Here is a 22,211-nt window from a genome sequence, read left to right as displayed (position 1 = left end):
TTTTATGTGTATTTTCCGCCATCTTGATTTGGGGGACGGTCGTAGACGTCAGTCCGTACGGCGGAGTCTCTGGATTGGTAACGTCCGCCGCGTGGTCGGGTGTAGATGGGCGGCGGTGCATGCTCTTCCGTCGCGGACGGAATTTTGACACTCTTTCCTATCCTGATATGGCGGACGGAGTGTCCGCGGCAGGCGGACACGGAAAATGCATTTTCCGCTTACTCCAGGGCTGCGGTCGCTCTTCCGTCCGCCATCCTAATGAGCCCCTTGGTGTTTTGGAACCTCCATTTTTTCTTGGGCCCCGCTTAATGTATCAGACCAAAACTTTCCAAGCACAAACTAGACAAAAAGTAGAACCCTTTTGGAAAGTTTTGTGGAGATTCATCAAACGGGGCCACAGGTATTTGCAAAACAAAAAACTATTTTCCTATGGAACAGCTGACCTAACTATAACCAGTGGAGCTCATCCACTTGGTAATATATATGAACAGTATGAAGACATACGTGTCATCAATTAAATAAAAAAATCAATGGTGGTTTTTATCTCAAGACACTAAAACCCTATTCAAAGTAGACCCTGCCACAGTTCGGTGTTAGTAATGTTATTAACCCAAGGCAGAAGAGTACTAAGTGACACATACACACCTCTACAGATACCATACAAATTGCAGTACAGTTATGATCCACAAAGGTCCACAAGGGTCTCTCATTTCAGGTCTTTCACATCCCATTAGAGAGACATTATCACTCTCCTGAGACATGCTATCACGTCTCTGGCTCAGGATGCAGCATTTAGGCAAGGTGAAAAATGCAAGTGCTGGCTTCAGCCTTTTGCCTAAACTTGTGATGCTGGTCCAGCCTTTAGAACTCTCTTCCTTTGATTTCAAAAAGCAAGAACGTTTATACGAGACCTACCTAATCACTGCTGTTAATTTGGAATAAGCACCCCCAGGTATGTCATTGGATCTGATCCAAATACAATGATCTCAACTCGAGACCTGAAAAAATCTGAAATTGTATGCAGCCATGTCAATCATCTAAACGTCTTTAACACCTTAGCCGCGGTAGGATTTACCGCGGTGCGCTGAGTTTTTTTAAAACCCGCGTTACGTGACGAGCTCAGCTCGTCATGAGTGTACGAGAGGTGTACCTCATGGCAAGCTGAGCTCGTCATGAGCGTCGAAGGGGTTAAAGGCATCTTTTTGTCTTTGACCAGAAGCCTTCCTAAGTTCAAACGCAGGTCATAGTCCAGCTCAATTAAGAAAACATGAGCAATGATTATCGTCTCGTTACCAGAGTTTGAGCTGTATTTTTACCTTACACCTGAAATATGTCAATACTTGGAACATATTATAGACTCATAGGACGCTCTTCGTACCCCAGAACATTTACAGTACATGCTTGGAAAACATTGGCTTTAGTTGCAGGACTTCCAAAGGTCCAATGACCCAGGATAACAACCAAAGCATGTGAGTTCAGCAGGATGCTGTAAACATAAGAGAATAAATCAACTTTTGTTTAGAATTATTTTCCATACTAACACTGAACACCAATAATATTTTAGTCACACATTAGCATGTTATTAGAACACACCATATATATATATAACACACCTCACTTGGCAAATGCACCATGCATCTGCACAAGGATTTAAGTATTAACACTGAATGCATAATGTTAAGTATTGATAATTAATTCTGTAATTGCTTCACCATGTTATTAAGGTGATTATTTCAACACAATACTACGTCAGCACCTTCAATCTATTGCACTTGGGGGGCACAATAAAATGAATATCCTCTTTTTGTCAAGGAGAACACAAGCTGTTCAACGTGGTGACTTTATATTCCCTCCCAAACCTCTTTTTTGTGGAGTTCCACATGACTCCATACTTTTCCCTTACCTGTTCAATTCTCTGCCCTTTGCCTAACAACTGGACATATTTCATAAAGAAATGTTGTATTATAATGACAATAGTCAATTCCCTTTCAAGATTTCTCTACTCACTGGCGACCTATGTTTCATAGCCCACTCAATTTCCTACAACAACACAATCAGGGGGGCATGGCTTGATGCCCAAGAAAGATGGCACCATCAGGGTAGTTATCTGCGGACCGACGTGAGAGTTTCCTTTTACAGGAGCAGTTTCTCTCATTACTGCTCACTGTATACTTCCTTCTGTTGAATCTTTGGGCCACGAACAGGTTGCACCATGTAATTTCCCCCAGCAACACACTTTTTTCCCTCGCAGCGCAAGGGTTGCCCCCTTTCACCTTTTCTCTTTAATCTAGCATTGGAACATTTACTCTCCAGGATCAGACATAATCCAGAGTTCAGGTTTCTCATGGAATGACCAACAAATGAAAACAGTAGTTCACCAGAGACAATATTCTCTTATTTTTATTGCAAATGCATATTTCAATTCCAGCTTTTCTTCACAAGGTATACTCTTATTCCCACATCTCTGACTATAAATTAAATCATGTTAAATGTGAAATCTTACCCCTCAACAAATTTACTTTCAAACAAGATTTCTCTACCACCAATTTCTCCTGGACTTCAACTAAAGTTTAATATTTAGGGGTATGGTTCTCCCAATCACTTGAAACTTCTATTGCATTAACCCTAGAAGATTGCAAACAGAAATTAAGTGCTTATGTTACTCATTGGCATCCTTTTAATCTCTCCTGGTGGGAGACCAACAGGCCTCGCGGGTGGCCACGCCCACTATGGGCGGGGGAAGGATATAATGAAGGTGGAGCTGTAACAACGTCGTAAGCATGGAACTGATGGAAAGCCCATATCCCAAGAAGAAGTGCCTCTCAGGCACGAAACGCGTCGGATGGACTTTTAATTCACTGTGTGGCATGACGCCGCTTTGCCTGTCTTCGCCCATCAATTAAAAGCCTTATGAACATTTACCTGTCGAGGGCCTCTCACTACAGGCAAACTTTTGTTGTTTGATGTGATGCGGCACCGCCTGAGCCGCGAGAAGAGCCCCACTGTGCCTCGGTGCAGTCCTGTCAAAGCGTCAACGGGCGTTTTGACATCAGGAGCGGGTAAGAGCTGATGGAAGATGCTAACGGCTTGTAAAGCGACGGATTTGCTCCCACAAACCCACTTGGGCAAGTTACTTTCAGAAAAGTGAAATGCTCGGCGACTCACTGTAGTTCTTACTAACGGCACCACAAAGACCAACAGCCACGCGGGTGGCCACGCCCACTACGGGCGGGGGAAGGATATAATGAAGGTGGAGCTGTAACAACGCCGTAAGCATGGAACTGATGGAAAGCCCATATCCCAAGAAGAAGTGCCTCTCAGGCAGGAAACGCGTCGGATGGACTTTTAATTCACTGTGCGGCATGACGCCGCTTTGCCTGTCTTGGTCCATCAATTAAAAGCCTTATGAACATTTACCTGTCGAGGGCCTCTCACTACAGGCAAACTTTTGTTGTTTGATATATATATATATATATATATATATATATATATATATATACATAAAAAATATATATATATATATATACATATATTCACTGAAAAAACCATAGGTTTCACACCAGTTATAGTTAGGAATTAGCATTTAAAAAACATATTAAATTCACTGAAAAAACCATAGGTTTCACACCTGTTATAGTTAGCTGGAAGTTTTACTTGCATAAAACCATTGAAATTCCCACGTTATAGTTAGTTGGACTCACTATAACTTGCGCGTGCAATGCACTGCTGATGACGTCACATATTACATCACTCATGACATGGTCAGTGACATCACTCATGACATCACTGATGACACCATCCTTGTGATAGAGTGACAGACCTCCTTTCAGTGTAATGTAACCCTTGAAACACATATTCAAAAATAAAAAATACAATTTTCAAAAAAATGCAGATACCCATACCAGTTATAACAACCAATTCAGTAATTCCACCATCTATATACACATCCACTCATTCACAAACAGTTCTATATAGTCACTCTATATTTTTTTTCCACAGGGTCCGCTCCCCGGTGCGCGTACCGGGCGCTCCCCCCACGAAAATCGAAAAAAAAAAAACATTTTCACCCGCGGGACCCTTTTGTGGCCCCCACATCAAACCTAAGGGGTCAGGGGGGGTGTACCCTGCCCCCTTTTGGTCATTTCCCCCTTTGTTTTTTGCCACCTCTTGTATCTCGATCCTACCGAGACACAAGATGGCGGCCGCTCCGGACTGTTTGGAATGTTTACAGACACTCGAGAGCCAATCAGCTTTCCGTGCGCAAGTCGCGTAGCGCGCCCGGTGCGCTCCCCGGTACGCGTACCGGGGCGCGGCTATAGATATATATATTTTTGTGAACCTAAATTACTCAAAATCCTCTGGAGCACATATCTTGAGACATAGCAAAGGCACATCGGGCTACCAGTCCCTACAATTTTGCCAAGTTTGGTGAAAATCCATTCAGCCGTTCGAGCTGAAAGTGAGTTAGACCGCCCTATGGAAATTAACATGGGGAAAACAAGTTTTGGGACCCCCTTTTATCTCGGCCCCCGCTTGACAAATGCCCCCCAAACTTTCAGGGAAGGAGCGGAGCGCCGCTAGGCAAAGTTGAGGACAATTTCAAGCAGATTCGTCCACCGGCGCCAAAGTTATTCCCAATAGAATGTTACGATTTCCCTATGGAAATCAATCCTAACTATAACTACCTACTGGCGACCGCCAGTAGGTAATATATAAATATAAATATATGTATATATATATATATATATATATATATATATATATATATATATATATGATGTAGTGACCAAGGCGGCTGTGACCGCCGAAACGCATCTAAATCGTATGGAATAAAGAACTAGCCATGTAAATCATCCCACGGAGTCGGTGCCTGCTTTGTATGTTGGTGAACAGGATTGGCTGAATATATATATATATATATATATATATATATATATATAGCATCTTTGTGGATTACTTTTTGCAGCCGGAGGTTAAAAAACTTCCTGCTTACATAAGGGACACAGGAGACTTCCTCCAAAAAGTATTTGATGTCAATTGGAAAGAACAGTATCTCTTCATGACCATGGATGTGCAATCCCTCTACACCAGCATTAGACACAGCGACGGCCTCAACGCAATCAAGTACTACCTGGGCAAAAGACCAATACATTTGTTTGAACACACAAGAATGATACTTGAAATGACTGAATGGTGCCTTACAAACAATACATTCATCTTTGACAGGCTACACTACAAGCAGGTTCAAGGTTCGGCCATGGGTACTTGCTTCTCCCCCAGCTATGCGAATTTACACATGGGCTGGTGGGAGGAGCAGGTACTGTGGGCACTATACCCGGAAATTATGACTAACAATGTGGTCATATACAAAAGATTCATTGATGACATTTTCATTTTGTGGGAGGGTAGCGGGGAGAGTGCAATGCAATTCGCTGAAAGCTTAAATGAAAATGCATTGAATTTAAAGTTTACCTGCAGTAGTAGCAGAGAAAGTATTCAGTTTTTAGACCTAGAACTGTATGTTGAAAATGATAAAATTCAAACACGTACTCACCGCAAGCCAACAGCAGGGAATGCTATCCTGCACGCTCATAGTTTTCACCCTACTCCACTCAAACAATCAATCCCCTATGCAGAATGTCTGAGAATGACACGAAACTGCAGCACTAGTGAGGGTTTAAAAGAAGCCAAACAGAACCTGTTTTCGAGATTACTACAAAGGGGATACACATCAAAAACATGCAAGAGTGCAGAAGTCAAATGTAACAAAAAAACTCGTAATGAATTATTGTTCCCAAACCTAACAGAGAAATTGCATGTCAAACAGGAGAGGCAACCGCCAAGGTTGATAACAGGATACAACCGGTATCATGCTAACCTCCGCAAAATCCTAACTAGGCACTGGCCGCTTATCCGCAATGACCCTACAATAGGTCATATGGTGGGTAAAACACCCTTAGTATCATTCAGGAAGGCAAAGTCAATGCGCAGTGAATTGGTCTGCAATGCCCCTGTAGTGAAATCCAAAAAACCCCAAGACTGGTTTCAGGCACAGAAAGGATTTAGAAAATGCAGTAAGTGCAAGGCCTGCACCCATGGGAAAAACACATCAAATGTTGAAGTACCTTTCAGGCGTTTCCCGTACAAAATTAGGGAAGCCTATACATGCAAAACCGAGTTTGCAGTGTACGTGCTCACCTGTGAGTGTGGGAAAAGATATGTGGGCTCTACCATCCACCCTGCTCACGTAAGAATTTTGCAGCACTTGCGTGCAATTACGAATGAAGACCCAACTTACCCAGTCGCTAGACACATACACGAGAACCATGGTGGAAATGCAACAGGCCTCACTTATTATGTCATTGACAGTATACCCAGGAATGTCAGGGGTGGAAATCGTAAATTGGCGTTGCGCCGCCTGGAGTCTAGGTACATTATTCTCCTAAACTCCAAAATCCCGTCAGGATTGAACGCGGATGAGGCGTTAAGTGTCCATATTTGAACTGTATACAGATTAGTTCTTCCTTCTGTCCCTTCCCTGAGTACCACTCATAACCATCTGATGCTCCAAGCAATATACACTCACGTTTTAATATTAAGTTGTCAAACAGTGCTAGTGAAGGTACACACTTCACGGCACCACACCCATTAGCCTCCCGCCGCCAATAACTTGACAGGTCCCCATGTCTAAATCAGCACGACTCCGGTCAAACTCCATAAAACATCCTCCCTCATCCCGGCGTTAACTCGCTATCAGCAGTTACCGTGTAACAACATAACACTGAGTGACTCGCTGAAGATGGCCAAAAAACGATGTATTAACTAAATATGCAGGCCGCCTTACGAGCGCTCTCACAAGCGGGCATTAAGCCATAGATTACAGACTCACCTCGAGCTGATGTGGTAGGCAGTCGCAGCAACACGGGTAGTGTAAATACTAATCACCGGGCTGCTAAAGCAGAGAAACCTTTGTGGCAGAAGCGCGAGTGTGCGCATCCAATTACAGAGCGACACATGTCGTATGGTGATTTCAGGTGAACATGCGAGGTCTGGATAGGCCTATGCAGTAATTCATGGGATGATTATGCAGTAACCCACAGAAACATATATGGAAAACAGACTCATGCTAGTAGGCATCTCGTGCATTAATGACATATTGTGAGGGACAACAATAATTGTAAAGAATGGTATTTAAATGGTCAAAAACAATTGTTTATGATACTTGTGGCAATGGGAAGGCATATGTTTATTTTAATTTTTGTATTGATTTGTATAATTTATAAAAGGTTTTTTCAAGTGTTACATAATAACTAGTGAAGAAAGACTAACATAGAACAATGGAATATGCATAGTCATCAACTAGTTATGGTAATTAACTGGGTGGGTCCATGTTTGACAGAGTAATAGCCAGTCTAATGGCAGAGAAGTGTATCACATGACTATAGTAAAAAGTATAAAGATGCTAGGATTTAGCAATACAGATGTTAGTGAGCAAGGCGGGAGTAAGCCGCCGAAACGCGTCTGAGCAGCAACTGAACATGGAATAAACGTTTTGAACTGAGATTCACGGAGTCAGCGCCTTCTTTGAATGGGAAAGTTTGGTGTGGTAAAGAATATATATATATATATATATATATCCTCAAGCCTTTTTAGGACCTGGGGACCCCATCCCCTAGGGCCTTTTTCTTTTTTAAAGGTCAGGGGCAGCAGCAAGCCATTATAGGCCTTGGGGAGCTCACCTCCGAAGCCGAAACTTACAAAAAGGGGAAGAGGCCATGTGACCCCCTGCCCGATCCTTAAAAAGATCATGGGGCCCCATCCCCCAGGGCTCTGTATTTTCTTAGGTGGATAGCCCCCCCCCCCCCCCCACTATCTTTATTAGACCCTGGGTATTCTATGTCCAGGGCTATACTAATAAAAAAGTGAAGGGTTGCCCGAGCCTCATTAGGCCCTGGGGACCCCATCCCTGGCGCCCATTTCTTTAAAAGGGGAGTGGGGCCGTGTGACGCTCTTCCCCCAGCCTCTTTAGGTCCTGGGGACTGCATCGCCCAGGGCATTTTCTTGTTTAAAAGGGGAGGGGGCAGCACAGATCTCCTCCCCAAGGATTATCAGAGCCCTGGCACACCATAACCCTGGCCCTCGTTCTAAGGGGAGGGAGGCATGCAGATGCATTCCTCCTCCCTGAGCCTTATTTGGCCCTGGGATCCCCACCCCAGGTCCTTTTTCTTCAAAGGGGTGGGGACTGCTTGACCCCCCTCCCCGAGCCCTGGGGACACCATCAACCAGGGCTGTCTGTATTTTAAAGGGGTCGGAGGGTCCTGTGGCCCCAGTCCTCCAGGGCCTTTTATTTTTTAGCGGGGTGGGGGTAGCATGGTCCACCTCCCCAAGCCTATTATGCCCAGACAATCCCATCCCGCAGGGCTTGATATATAAATTAAACTGGGAGGGGACCACAGGGCCCGCCCCTCAAGCCATTATAGACCCTGGGGAGCCTGACCCCAGGTCTGAAACTTACAAAGAAAGGGGAGGGGGACCCCCCTCTTCAAGCCTTGAAAGGGCCCTGGAGACCCCATCCCCACTGCCTTGCATTTTTAAAGGTGAGGAGGCCAACAGGTTCACAGCAGAAATTGCAGGTTTAGGAATTCATTCTTTTCCCAGGGGGCCCCTCTCGGAAACCCCCATTGGGCATAGGGGGGCTTGGTATACCTACCGATCTCCTTTCTATAATTATTCTGTAATTATTTTTATTTACTTTAGGTCAGTGGACATTCCCAAAGTCCTGTAATGGCTGCCAGCAACATTTTTCTCAGAGCGCTTACTCCAGCGGGAGTCTGACTCCCAAAAGAACTAAAGCAACCTGGGACAATCAGAGTGCTCTATTTTTAAGCTGGTACTCCCGCAAGAGTCTCTCATCCCTCTTGCAGACCCAGCCGTCCAGATATACAAATATGGTTAACCCTTAAATTCTCCAAAAAGCACAATCTTCGGATCTGACTTCCTGACAAATTTGGTGTAATTCCATTCAGCAGTTTTTGCTGTAGCCTTTCTTAAAGAAGTCTACGGAAAATACATGGGGATTTTGTGTTTTGGAACCTCCATTTTTTCTTGGGCCCTTCTTAATGTATCAGACCAAAACTTTCCAAGCACAAACTAGGCAAAAAGTAGAACGCTTTTGGAAAGTTTTGTGGAGAGTCATCAAATGGGGCCACAGGTATTTGCAAAACAAAAAACTCTTTTCCTATGGAACAGCTGACCTAACTATAACCAGTAGAGCCCACCACTTGGTAATATATATGACCAGAATAAAGACATATGAGTCATCAATTCAATAAAAAAATTGTGGATGGTGGTTTTTATCTCAAGTCCCTAAAACCCTATCCCAAGTAGACCCTGCCACAGTTCGGTTTTAGTAATGTTATTAACCTATACCAGAACGGTATTAAGTGACACATACACAACTCTACACATACCATAGTACGGTTATGATCCACAAGGGTCTCTCATTTCAGGTCTTTCACATCCCATAAGAGAGACATTATCACTGTCCTGAGACATGCTATTGCGTCTCTGGCTCAGGACGCAGTATTGAGGCAAGGTGAAAAATGCAAGTGCTGGCTGCAGCCTTTGGCCTAATCTCGGATGCTGGTCCAGCGTTTAGAACTCTCTTCCTTTGGCTTCAAAAAGAACGTTTACAGGAGAACTACCTAATTACTGCTCTTAATTTGGAATTAATACTCCCAGGTATGTCATTGTTTCTGATACAATTACAATGATCTCAAATTGAGACCTGAAAAAATTCTGAAAGTATATGAAATCACGTCTATCATCTACACGTCTTTAAAAGCCTTTTTGTTTCTTTGACCAGTAGAATTCTCAAGTTCAAACGCAGGTCATAGTCCAGCTCAATCAAGAAAACATGAGCAATGATTATCAGCTCTGTTACCAGAGTTTGAGCTGTATTTTCACCTTGCACCTGTAATATGTCAATACTTGGAACATATTATAGAATCATAGGACGCTCTTCCTACCCCAGAACATTTACAGTGCATGCTTGGAAAACATTGGCTTTAGTTGCAGGACTTCCAAAGGTCCAATGACCCAGGATAACAACCAAAGCATGTGAGTTCAGCATGAAGCTGTAAACACAAGAGAATAAATCAACTTTTGTTTAGAATTATTTTCCATACTAACACTGAACACCAATAATATTTTAGTCACACATTAGCATGTTATTAGAACACACCATATATATATATAAAACACACCTCACTTGGCAAATGCACCATGCATCAGCACAAGGAATTAAGTAGTAACACTGAATGCATAATGTTAAGTTTTGATAATGAATTCTGTAATTGCTTCACCATGTTATTAAGGTGATTATTTCATCACAATACTACTTCAGCACCTTCAATCTACGGCACTTGGGGGGCACAATAAAATGAATATCCTCTTTTTGTCAAGGAGAACACAAGCTGTTCAACGTGGTGACTTTATATTCCCTCCCAAACCTCTTTTTTGTGGAGTTCCACAAGACTCCATACTTTTCCCTTTCCATTTTAATTTTCTGCCTTTGCCTAATAACTGGACATATCTCATAAAGAAATGTTGTATTATAATGACAATAGTCAATTCTCTTTCAAGATTTCTCTATTCACTGGCGACCTATGTTTCATAGCCCACTCAATTCTTAAAACAACCCAATCAGGGGGCATTGCTTGATGCCCAAGAAAGATGGCGCCATCTGGGTAGTTCTCTGTGGAACGACGTGAGAGTTTCCTTTTACAGGAGCAGTTCCTCTCATTACTGCTCTCTGTTGAATCTTTGGGCCACAAACAGGTTGCATCATGTAATTTCCCCCAGCAACACACTTTTTTCCCTCGCAGCGCAAGGGTTGCCCCCTTTCACCTTTTCTCTTTAATCTAGAATTGGAACATTTACTCTCCAGGATCAGACATAATCCAGACTTCAGGTTTCTCATTGAATGACCAACAAATGAAAACAGTAGTTTACCCAGACAACATTCTCTTATTTTTATCGCAAATGCATATTTCAAGTCCAGCTTTTCTTCACAAGGTATACTCTTATTCTCACATCTCTGACTATGAATTAAATCATGTTACATGTGAAATCTTACCCCTCAACAAATTTACTTTCAAACAAGATTTCTCTACCACCAATTTCTCCTGGAATTCAACTAAATTTAAATATGTAGGGATATGGTTCTCCCAATCACTTGAATCTTCTATTGCATTAACCCTAGAAGATTGCAAACAGAAATTAAGTGCTTATGTTACTCATTGGCATCCTTTTAATCTCTCCTGGTGGGGCTGCCTTGACACCATAAAAATGATGTTGGTACCCATTGTTTTATACAATATGTCCAACATTCCACTTTCTATTTCTTTAAAAACATTAACAAATCAAATCCATACTTTTCTCTTTTCTATAGAATGGGAAAAAACCTGCATATCTGTATCAAAACTAAAACGTCCTAAATCAGATGGTGGTGTTAATTTTCCAGTCTTCAGCCTTTACTGGATTATAGAATCCTCAGACTATACTCCTTCATGGGTAGTGTTGGAAAAATCTTTTCTCGCTCCTTTCTCTTTTTGTGAACATTTGCCATTCTCCACAAAACCTCAAGTTTCCGCTACACCTATTTTTAAACATCTTTGCACATTATTGAAATCTTTGCTGTCTTACGATCCTACTAATACAACCTCTTTCCTTAACTCTACCACTTGGCACAATACTTCATTATTATACCATAATAAACCCTTTTATTGGAAAGCCTGGAGGAAATCTGGCTTAATTTGTCTCACTCAACTTTTTTGTAATAAATATATTCTGGCATTTTCTAAAGCTCAATCTCCTTTTAACCTTTCATCTTCTTTTCAAAATAAATATAAAATATTATGACCCTCTACAACTGATGCTCATAATAATTTTCAATCTCGCAATTTATAACCTTCCGCACCTACTTCAACTCTAAGTATTCTTCTACATACAACCCCTAAAGCTTCTGCTATTTACCGTCTCTTACAACAACCTTCCATCGATAGAAAAAAAAAGACACTAAATTTGCCTGGGAGACTGACTTGGGAGTAACTAAGCCCATCTCCACTTGGAAACAAATTTGGATAAAATTGAGAAAAACGACTTGTGCCGCTAACACTAATCAAACATTGTTTTATATCTATAAAGACTTCTCTATTCTCCCTCCACTCTTTACCCATATACCCGGATCTTCCGATAGTTGCTGGTGATGTCACTCACAGCAAGCAGATATAGAGCATATACTATTCATTTGTCCCGTAGTACACACTTTCTGTACACAAATCAGGAATTAAATCAATCTATTTTTAATTTGTCAATACCATTTTCCATTATTAACATTTTTTTAGGCAGTCTATCAAATGACTGGATGGATGTTTCAAGAAACGTAAAAATTATAGACCTACTTTTACAGTGGCATTTCAGACAGTAACAAAAAACTGGAAGGACTTCTCCCAGTTATCTTTTCAAGTCTGGTGGTATGCAGGTTGTTACAATCACAGACTTGATACAGCATGCATTTAGCCTTTTTCACTTGTTAGTAAACGTTCTGTTTTATGGTCGCCCATCACAAATTTTATAGACAAACATGCCAAATCTTCTTTTCAACAGCAACCCACCATCGAAGAGGTTCCTAAACATCCTTTATGTTCCTTTTTCTTGAATAGCCAATGTACTCATAATTACAATTTTACAATGTTCATTTTCTTAAGGTATGTCTCTTACCATTATCTGCATATTTTTATTTTTGACCTAGTATATTTTTTCTTACTAAATTGCTCCTATCTTCTGTTTTTCCTTTTCCCACCCCTATTCATATGTATCTCCTCTATCAGTTTGAATGCATTACCATGTTTGTATTTTGTTTAACTTTAATAAAAATTACTTTAAACTAAAAAAAAACATAGATAGCAAAAAACACTATTTGAAAGTGAGCCTATCTAAGACAGAACTCTTCAGTTACTCAACAGATTCACAAAATCAATAACCATATAATCCATTGACACACTGTCAGGGCCACTGGAAGTATGCTGCGGAAGAAGGCCAAATTATGTGGTAGGGCTTAGTGAATTATGCGTCAAGAAGAATCAAATTATGCAGCATTATCTACACCATTTGTGATTGTATTATTCATGATTATGTCATTCTTAAACTTGTTAACACTGTTTAACACCCACATATAGCAACAAGCTACATAAAGGTGACCAAAGTTTGTATAGTGACTTCCACTGCCCTGCAACATGATGTGTCACAGCATTTTTAGTAACTTTTGAAATATTTGCGCCAGAAACAAACTATTTTGTGTGTGAAAATCTGCTGAATATGCAGCAGATGATGGATTATGTGGCAAATCTAAAATCGTGCAAAAATCACCACAGCAGCACAATCCCATAATTCCAGTGGCATGCATACTGTACACATATAGCAGCAGCAGTGGTAATACATTGGTGTTACATGCTTGATAGCTCCTTTGGACTGTATGGCACAATCCTGCCCCAATAAAACTTCAGGGGAAATATAAGTATTTATTTTGTACTTCTTCAGTCAAACCAGTGGAAACACCCTTTCAACACACATTATATTTCTAGGTCCCCAACTCCAGCGCTCTTTAACGTGTTCGCCTCCCTAACTTCTCCCTTAAAACCTCTACAAGGCTTTCCTATAGCTTTTTGAAAACATTGCAATCATATCAGGTGCTTGCCACATACCAACACCAGGGCCGGACTGACCATAGCGGGCACCGGGCATTTCCCTGGTAGGCCGCTAGGTTGGGGGACGGTTTTGGGTCCCTGGGGGGCTGTTTTTGTTACCGGGGGTCGGCAATATCGGCCGCCGGTAACGAAAACGGCCCTCGCAAACTGCTCGGCTGCACTCCCCCTCACCCCAGGGGGAGGCAGCTGAGCAGTTTGCCAGGGCCGGCTTCTGTTCCCAGTCCGGTCCTGACCAGCACCAAGTGCCACTCAAGTTCTCCCTAGTCCCAGTGTAAAAGATGCCCAGGAGAGGTAATAGAAGTCTATCATGTTTTTAATGCAAAAATAGCTGTCAAGCATCAAATTACTCTAATAGAAAATTGTCATGTCAAAGGACTAGAGATTCTCCCTCTGGTCAGTTGGAGCACGTAAAGCTAAATTCCATATATTAAAGCACAACATATATACACTTTTCCTCAATGCAATGTGGGTAGGAAAGAACATATGATACAACTAAAATGACCGATAGTCACCAATGACCAGATGCCTCCTCATGGGAAGATGCGAGAATACCTTGACAATGGATACGGAAAGGTAGACTAAAAAGGCTGACGTCACTGAACCTGCTGTTCTAGCGTCCTTGTGTCAACTTCAGAAAGAGGCTACGCTTACTAGAACAGTTGAGCTGAACGTGCAGTGTACCGCACAGGATAGCAAAATAGTAGTGAATTCAAAATAAGTGTAAATATCCGATAATGCAAAGTATTTAGGGCCAGATGTGCCAACAATAGGTACACCGATATACTAATGGAGATCCTCTCAAATCACAATTAGGAAATTGCTGTTCCTAATGTCTGAAACTTGAGTTTTATTTAGGGATCCCTAGTGGGTCACAAATAGATCTACCTCATGAATATTAACGAGGTAGGTTGCAGTTTGCGACCCATTAGGAATCACAGCGTCACAAGGATGGGGGCCTGCTGAGATCAGCAGACTACCATGTTTGTGATTGCTTTTTAATGAAACAATCTTTATTTTTTTTAATGCAGCCCATTTTCCTAAAAGAAAAGACAGGACACATTTAAAAAGAAAAAAATGAAAACTTGAAGTTTCATTTTTAAGAGTAGGCGTGGTCCTGGCCTCAAAGGAGAAGGAGTCCCTTAGGGACCCCTTCCATTTTGCGAATGGGTTACTACCAGTTTTACACTGGTGGTTAAGTATTACTTTTTTCCGATCACAATTGGGGCGCAAAACAGTAATACATACCATACCAATTTGGTATTTGGAAGGGTCGCCCTTAAAAACACCCCTTCCATATAGCGTATTGCAAATACATATTGCAATTCGGTAGCAAGTTACCAAACCGCATTTAGCATTTTGTAAATTTAAACATAACGGTCACAAATGGGACATATTTTCGGTTGCAGCTAGAAAAATGCTTTGTACATCTGGCCAGTAGTATATTTAAAGAAGATATAAACAGAAATATATAGGAAACTGTATGTTCTCACTAGCTTAATACCTTATCTTGACCCCGAAACAAATATGCACAGAGACACTAATTAGAAACTTTTCTAATCTATTATTTATCAACACATATGTTAATTAGACCCCTTAGTAAAAAATAGTTATAGGATCCTAACCACAAACTCTATTGAAGATTTAATTGGATTTTTTTCTGCTCTTTCTACTGCTGATCTTTCGGTACTATTTAGCTAACAATGTTACATATTTTTATCTTTACCTTTGTCTGAACTTTAGAGTCATCTCTGTACATTCAAAGGATCCGCATTCAAGGTAGGCATTTCCAGTTCACTAAATGTTTGGTGGATGCCCACTCTCGATTTTAACAGCCAGCCGCCAAATCTCTTGCATTTTTCTGTTTTCCAGAAACAAACTCCCAAAGCACGAGTTTGTTGCAGCAAAACAAAAAACTAATGACCCCAAACAGAGAGTTTTTTTCGTTAGGTGGAACTTCATTAATATGTGTTTTGCTGTCCCTCAGTGCTGGACAGGAAAAAATACATTACACTGTCTGTGCTAAATTGGGCGGGCGGTGTAACGTGCTTCCTCCGACTCCATCGGGCTGTCGTCAGAGGAAGTTTTAAATCAACGGTACCAACCTAGTGGTGAGTTTGCTCACTGTGTAGTCAGTCCACTGATTGGTAGAATAGACTTCATGGACAGAAACTCGCTCCCTTGGGGTGTTAAAAACCTGAACCTTAGAAAGAAAATGATTTGATTTCGAGAAACGCTGATTGTTATTCAAAAACTCACCAATAGATGGCGCTGCACACTCAACGTTGACATAACATGAACCATTATTTGTACAAGGAAAAATTCAAGATTTAATTTCGCAATTTTGATTGAACGCTGTCTAAATGCAACATCAGTATTTCTATTTTTGTATTCGTTTTTCTCATTTCCTGGTTGGGGGTTTAAATTGCAGAAACGAATCCACACAAATAGACAAAGGCCCATTTAGTTACAGAAACCGTCACGAGGACACAGATGCGTTCATAGCATGTCCTGTGATTCAAGTCCATGGACTTGGCTCGATTGAGGAGGGCACATGTGACAAACGCTGCGGGCCCGATTATAAATGGTCCGCTAGCCCCAGTGCTGCTGATAACAGCAATACTGTGGGATAGAAAAGGATAGCAGGGGCCTTGCTTCCACTGGTGCAGCAGGTGCAGTGTCAGCGGGGCCCACTGAATCCTTTTTAATGGTGTATTTTCTATTTTAAATAGTAGCCAGGTGGGCAGTTTTTCCTTACCCATGACTCCAGTGACGGCTCCTCCTGTAAGGCGGAGGAGTGTCGCCCCACTGCTTTCAAGCAGTGCGAAGTAGAAACATAAAATGATAACTTTGAATCATTATCATTTTATGTTTGTGCTGCTTTGCGGGTGGATGGGTGGGCGGTGCTACTCTGCTCTTGGTACAGTGCAGGGGAGGAATGGTTTGCCCACTCCTAAGTGCAAAATAACTGTTTGGTCGGTCCTCTCTGTCCGCCCAAACTAGTAATGCACATTTTCCCCGTTCTCCATGTCGGCTGCCTTACAGTCTAGTCTGTGTGGAGAACATGCCCAGGCCCCCATTACCTGGTTGAGTGTTGAACCAGGATGCTCGAAACCAATCACAATGCTGTTGCAGCGTTGTGATTGGTCAGGGGAGCCTGGGTGCCTACCAATCATAACGTTGCATTGCAGCATTGTGATTGGTCAGTGGTGCCTGGCTGTGCTTCCATTTCCTCCTGGAGAGCAGGAGCAGAGATGCGGGACCCGGCGGCAAGGTAACTTAATTGTTTTTTAATTTATTGTGCGCACCCTCCCATCCCCCCAGTGCGAACCCCCCGCGCGCGCACAACACCCCGTGCCCACCGTGACACCTGCGACTCATGCCAGCCGCCACTGCAAGACCACTGGCTATGACACTGTGGGATACCGCCTGTGCACTTTTTCAACCGGACTTTTCTCCAGCTCAAAGCAGCCAAAATGTCTGGTTGAAGGCAGTGCAATAAATGGAAATGCAGAAGTGCTGGGAGTCTCCCATCAACTGTATTACACCAGATTTGAGAAGTGCAGGTACTCTCCCTTCCAAATTAAAGACGTGTTGGTACTCAGTACCGAACAGTACCTGCCCATTTAAAGCACTGGTTGAAGGCCACTCGCAAATGGAAAATATCCTACAGATATCCCTGTGAAATGATTCACCGGAAAGCTAAAGGCTTACCTGCCACGCCAACGGGCTGGACAGGGGCCGTGAGGGGAACGGCGGCAGTCTTCTTTACCGGCGGCGGCGGCGGGGCAGAGAACCACAGCCCCCAGCAGCCTCAGGGGCAGAGCGCGCCCGTGACGCGACTGGAGCGCCCGGCGGCGCGAGTTAAAGGCTGACCTCCCAGGAGCCCAGGGGGGAACACCGGAAAGCTAAAGACTTACCTGCCATGCCAACGGGCTGGACAGGGGCGGTAAGGGGAACGGAGGCAGTCTTCTTTACCGGCGGCGGCGGCGGGGCAGAGAACCACAGCCCCCAGCAGCCTCAGGGGCAGAGCGCGCCCGTGACGCGACTGGAGCGCCCAGCGGCGCGAGTTAAAGGCTGACCTCCCAGGAGCCCAGGGGGGAACACCGGAAAGCTAAAGACTTACCTGCCACGCCAACCGGCTGGACAGGGGCCGTGAGGGGAACGGCGGCAGTCTTCTTTACCGGCGGCGGGGCAGAGAACCACAGCCCCCAGCAGCCTCAGGGGCAGAGCGCGCCCGTGACGCGACTGGAGCGCCCGGCGGCGCGAGTTAAAGGCTGACCTCCCAGGAGCCCAGGGGGGAACACCGGAAAGCTAAAGACTTACCTGCCACGCCAACGGGCTGGACAGGGGCCGTGAGGGGAACGGCGGCAGTCTTCTTTACCGGCGGCGGCGGCGGGGCAGAGAACCACAGCCCCCAGCAGCCTCAGGGGCAGAGCGCGCCCGTGACGCGACTGGAGCGCCCAGCGGCGCGAGTTAAAGGCTGACCTCCCAGGAGCCCAGGGGGGAACACCGGAAAGCTAAAGACTTACCTGCCATGCCAACGGGCTGGACAGGAGCCGTGAGGGGAACGGCGGCAGTCTTCTTTAGCGGCGGCGGGGCAGAGAACCACAGCCCCCAGCAGCCTCAGGGGCAGAGCGCGCCCGTGACGCGACTGGAGCGCCCGGCGGCGCGAGTTAAAGGCTGACCTCCGTCTCGCCACCGCGAGTCGCGCGCGGGAGGTGCCAGGGAGAAGCCCGGGACAAGGGCGGGGCCATCTGTGGCCGTCCGGGGACGTCCAGGGACGGGACGGGCCACCCCCCTTATATCTACGAGTGAGTACTCTCAAGTGAACTAAACTTCATTTCATTTTATATTTCTTGCTGATAGTCTCCTAATCCACGACTCAAGATGTCTATACAATCCACTTTACCTGATAACTATCTACTGAAGGTAGTAAACAGAATAAACACTGATAGGAGGAAATCTCTAGGGAAAAGTATATCGGAAATCCCCCCTTTGGTTGTGCCTCTGGACTCTAACAATTTGGACATTAATACATCCAGTGACCACGTTTTAGCAACTGAGACGGACAATATCAGTTTCGTTGTAGATCCAATTGAGGCTACCGATAATGTGATTGTGGCAGAAAATGAATTGGGGGATACCTGTGAGGGTACTCCCCATCAGTCTATGAGGGCCACAAGATTAATGAGAGCATGTAGGAAAACCGCTCCTAAAAGGGGAAACCATCACTCACGTAGAAAATACAAAAAGGACATAATTCACAAGGACAATCCAGAGGATATTGGGGCTCTAATTAAAGAAAGTTGTGTTTCCATTGATTCTGACCAATTAGATCGGCTGGTGAGCACTATTGATCATAAACTTAGAATGATCGTAGAGCCCCTGTTAGCTAAAATCGAGGGTTTGTGCGGGGAAGTGTTGAGATTAAGAGACGCGGTTGACCAGCATTCTGTCACTCTGGAAAAAACCGTGTCAATTATTAAAGATACTACACCCCCAATCTCAGCAACAACACAGGAAAGGGCCCAACGACGAAATAGACATAGTTCTCCTGTTATTGTTACTGCTGGGAAACAACCATCTAAAGAGCGACCTGTATCAACTTGTCCTGTAGCTCAGGATAACGGTCGACAACCCCAGCTGCAGAGAGAAGGATCAACTAGTGTAGTACAGATTATCCCTAACCAGGAAGTAAGACCAACACTATCCTCAAGTGGGGAGAAGACAGGTCTAGTACCAGCTGTGACAGCCCCTGCAGCTGCCACAGGGGGGAGCATTAGGGGTCCAGTTAGAACAAGTAAGCGCCCCGTAGACCTCCCACCTGAATGTGTACCCTACGTTGTAGTTTTAACTAATGTCCCACCAATAATACAGGCCCCTCATATCCAAGAGCTGGCGGATTCATTAAAAAATAAAGCTATCTCTTGGCTAAATCGACACTGTGGGTATCCAGTTGGCTACTCTGATCAAATCATCTCTATTAGAAGAGTCAACTGGATTGGTAACACCAGAAAAACCTGTGGGGGTGACTGCGTGATTATTAACTTCAAACATCCGCAACACGTTGCGACGGTCCTCCTTAGAGCGGCCTCAATCACGCAGTCAGAGACAGATGTCGTTGCGAGGCCATTGGGATATTTCTACAACCATTTAAATAGGCTGCACTCAGTAAATAGCTGGGCGGGGCAAATGAATAATAATAATAATAACTATCAATCTATGGTAAATAGACCAGGGCCACACACCTTTAGTTTCGGCCCCCAGGATGGCTCTCTTATTTCACCGATGCATATGTGGAACTCGGTCCCTGGTGGGAATAGATTTATAACACATACTTCTAATTTTCCATCAGTATGCGATAGTATCTTGTCACCTGTTAACGGGATGTGTTACCAAGTTCCCACTCAGAATAGGTTTCAGTCATTGAGTTTTTTGGACCAAAATGAATGACATAAGAGTAACCCAGTTCAGGTGAGAGATGATACTGGAGAGCCAACTATGACCGTAGCTGAATTGTCTAGTAATGTGAATGTGGAAAGCATGTCTATTGGGGGAGAAGAGGAGCATTCAGAGTTTAACATAGAGCATTTTAATGTAGATGATAACATGTCCGTATTTATGAATGGAACGCCCAGTGTCAGCCATGAAAGGGCTAAGGTAACTTGCTATATTGCTAGCTGGAATATTGCTGGTCTGATGGCCAAAGAAGAAATGCTGGGATGGAAAGATTTTATCGGCTTATTTGATATCATTTGCCTACAGGAAACATGGTGTATAGAATTTAAGGGCTGTGATGGCTTTGTTTCCTATGAGCTCCCCGCCTTGGCCTCGCCTCATGGCAGATCAAAAGGAGGACTACTAGTTTTAATTTCAGTGAAGTTACCTATTATAGTAAAAAAGTACGTGAAAGTGGGGGTTCATTCTCAAATCCTATGGCTCGCACAAGAAGCAGGTAGAAATATTTTGCTGATTCATTTCTACAATAATATATTTGATGGCACTAGGCACACAGTTATTAAGGATTTACACAAAGCAGTGTGTAACTTTGTAGAGAATTTTAATGGTGTCTATGAATTTATTTTTGTGGGGGATTTTAATGTATCTGTTTGCCCCTTATCATCCCAGAATCTATGCGGTGTCTATAATCATTCAGGGGATGCTGAAGTTCATTTTCCTCATCATTTGTATGGTGAAACCTTGAATAACTTTTTGATAGATTATGACATGGAAATCATGGACAATGTAAAGAATGATCTGGGAGAAAGTGTCCCTACTTTCAAAGGGAGGGGGGCAAAAACTGTTATTGATTTTATATGTATGTCTTCCAACCTAACCCCCTTGTGCTCTGAGGTCATTGTGGTCGATGTGATGCTGAGTGACCATAACTGTTTAACCACTGAAGCTAAGATCTGGAAACCTACCACCAATCCTGATACGGGTACAATTGTTAATATTGAACCACACAGAACAAACGGTGTCAGGATGAGGTGGAAGGGAGAAAAAGCCGATGAAACATCTGATTCTATCATTAATAGCTGCTTGATGGAAATCTCGGCAATTCTCGAACAGGAGGGAACAGTGGCTGCCAGTATTGTTCACTTTGATAGAATTAACTCTATCATTAGCAAGAAGTTCACTAAAAAGGCAGGGCACATGAATAGACATAATAGGGGGTGGTTTGACCATGCTTGTTCCAATGCCCGGAGAGATCTTAAAGAAGCTTTAGCAGCTAAACCAAGAGATAAGTGTTTAGTGATCCAACTTAGACAAGATTTTAAATCGGTCCTTAAACTCAGAAAGGTTGAGCTACAGCAGGAAGCGTGGGACAACTTAAGTCAAGCAGCAGAACTAAGGAATTGTAATCTGTTCTGGACCACGGTAAATAGCCCATTCCTCAAGGATGAGACGGCTCCAGAGCTCACATCTAATGTGAGCATAGAGTCATGGATACAACATTTTTCCACCATATTTGACTCTGGTAACAGATTAGCCTCCAATGGAAAAGGATGGCCTATAGCTGCCCTAAACATCACTGTAGAGGAAGTTATGAACAGTATAAGAGCTAGTAAGGGAGGGAAGGCCCAAGGACCAGATGGGGTACCCATAGATGTTTATAAGACCGCCCCGGAGATCTGGGGCCCCGTATTGGTTAAGATCTTTAATGCAGCCGTTTCCTCTAAAATACCATCTACTTGGGCAGAATCAATAATCATCCCTATCTATAAAAAGGGAGACCGGGGCGAAGCAAAAAATTATCGACCAATATCCCTACTGGACTCTTCTGTTAAAGTTATGAGTCGAGTCCTATTAGTAAGATTAGAGGAATGGGCAGAGACGAATGAGATTTTAACAAACAGTCAGTTTGGATTCAGAAAAGGACGTGGCACAATAGAGCAGTGCTTAAATTTAGAACTTTTGGTCGGGAAATATACCCAGGCC

This window comes from Lissotriton helveticus, chromosome 7 (assembly GCF_964261635.1).
Source record: "Lissotriton helveticus chromosome 7, aLisHel1.1, whole genome shotgun sequence".
NCBI classification, from domain to species: domain Eukaryota; kingdom Metazoa; phylum Chordata; class Amphibia; order Caudata; family Salamandridae; genus Lissotriton; species Lissotriton helveticus.
The sequence above is the reverse complement of the archived record's forward strand: the minus strand, read 5'-3'. Positions refer to the sequence as shown.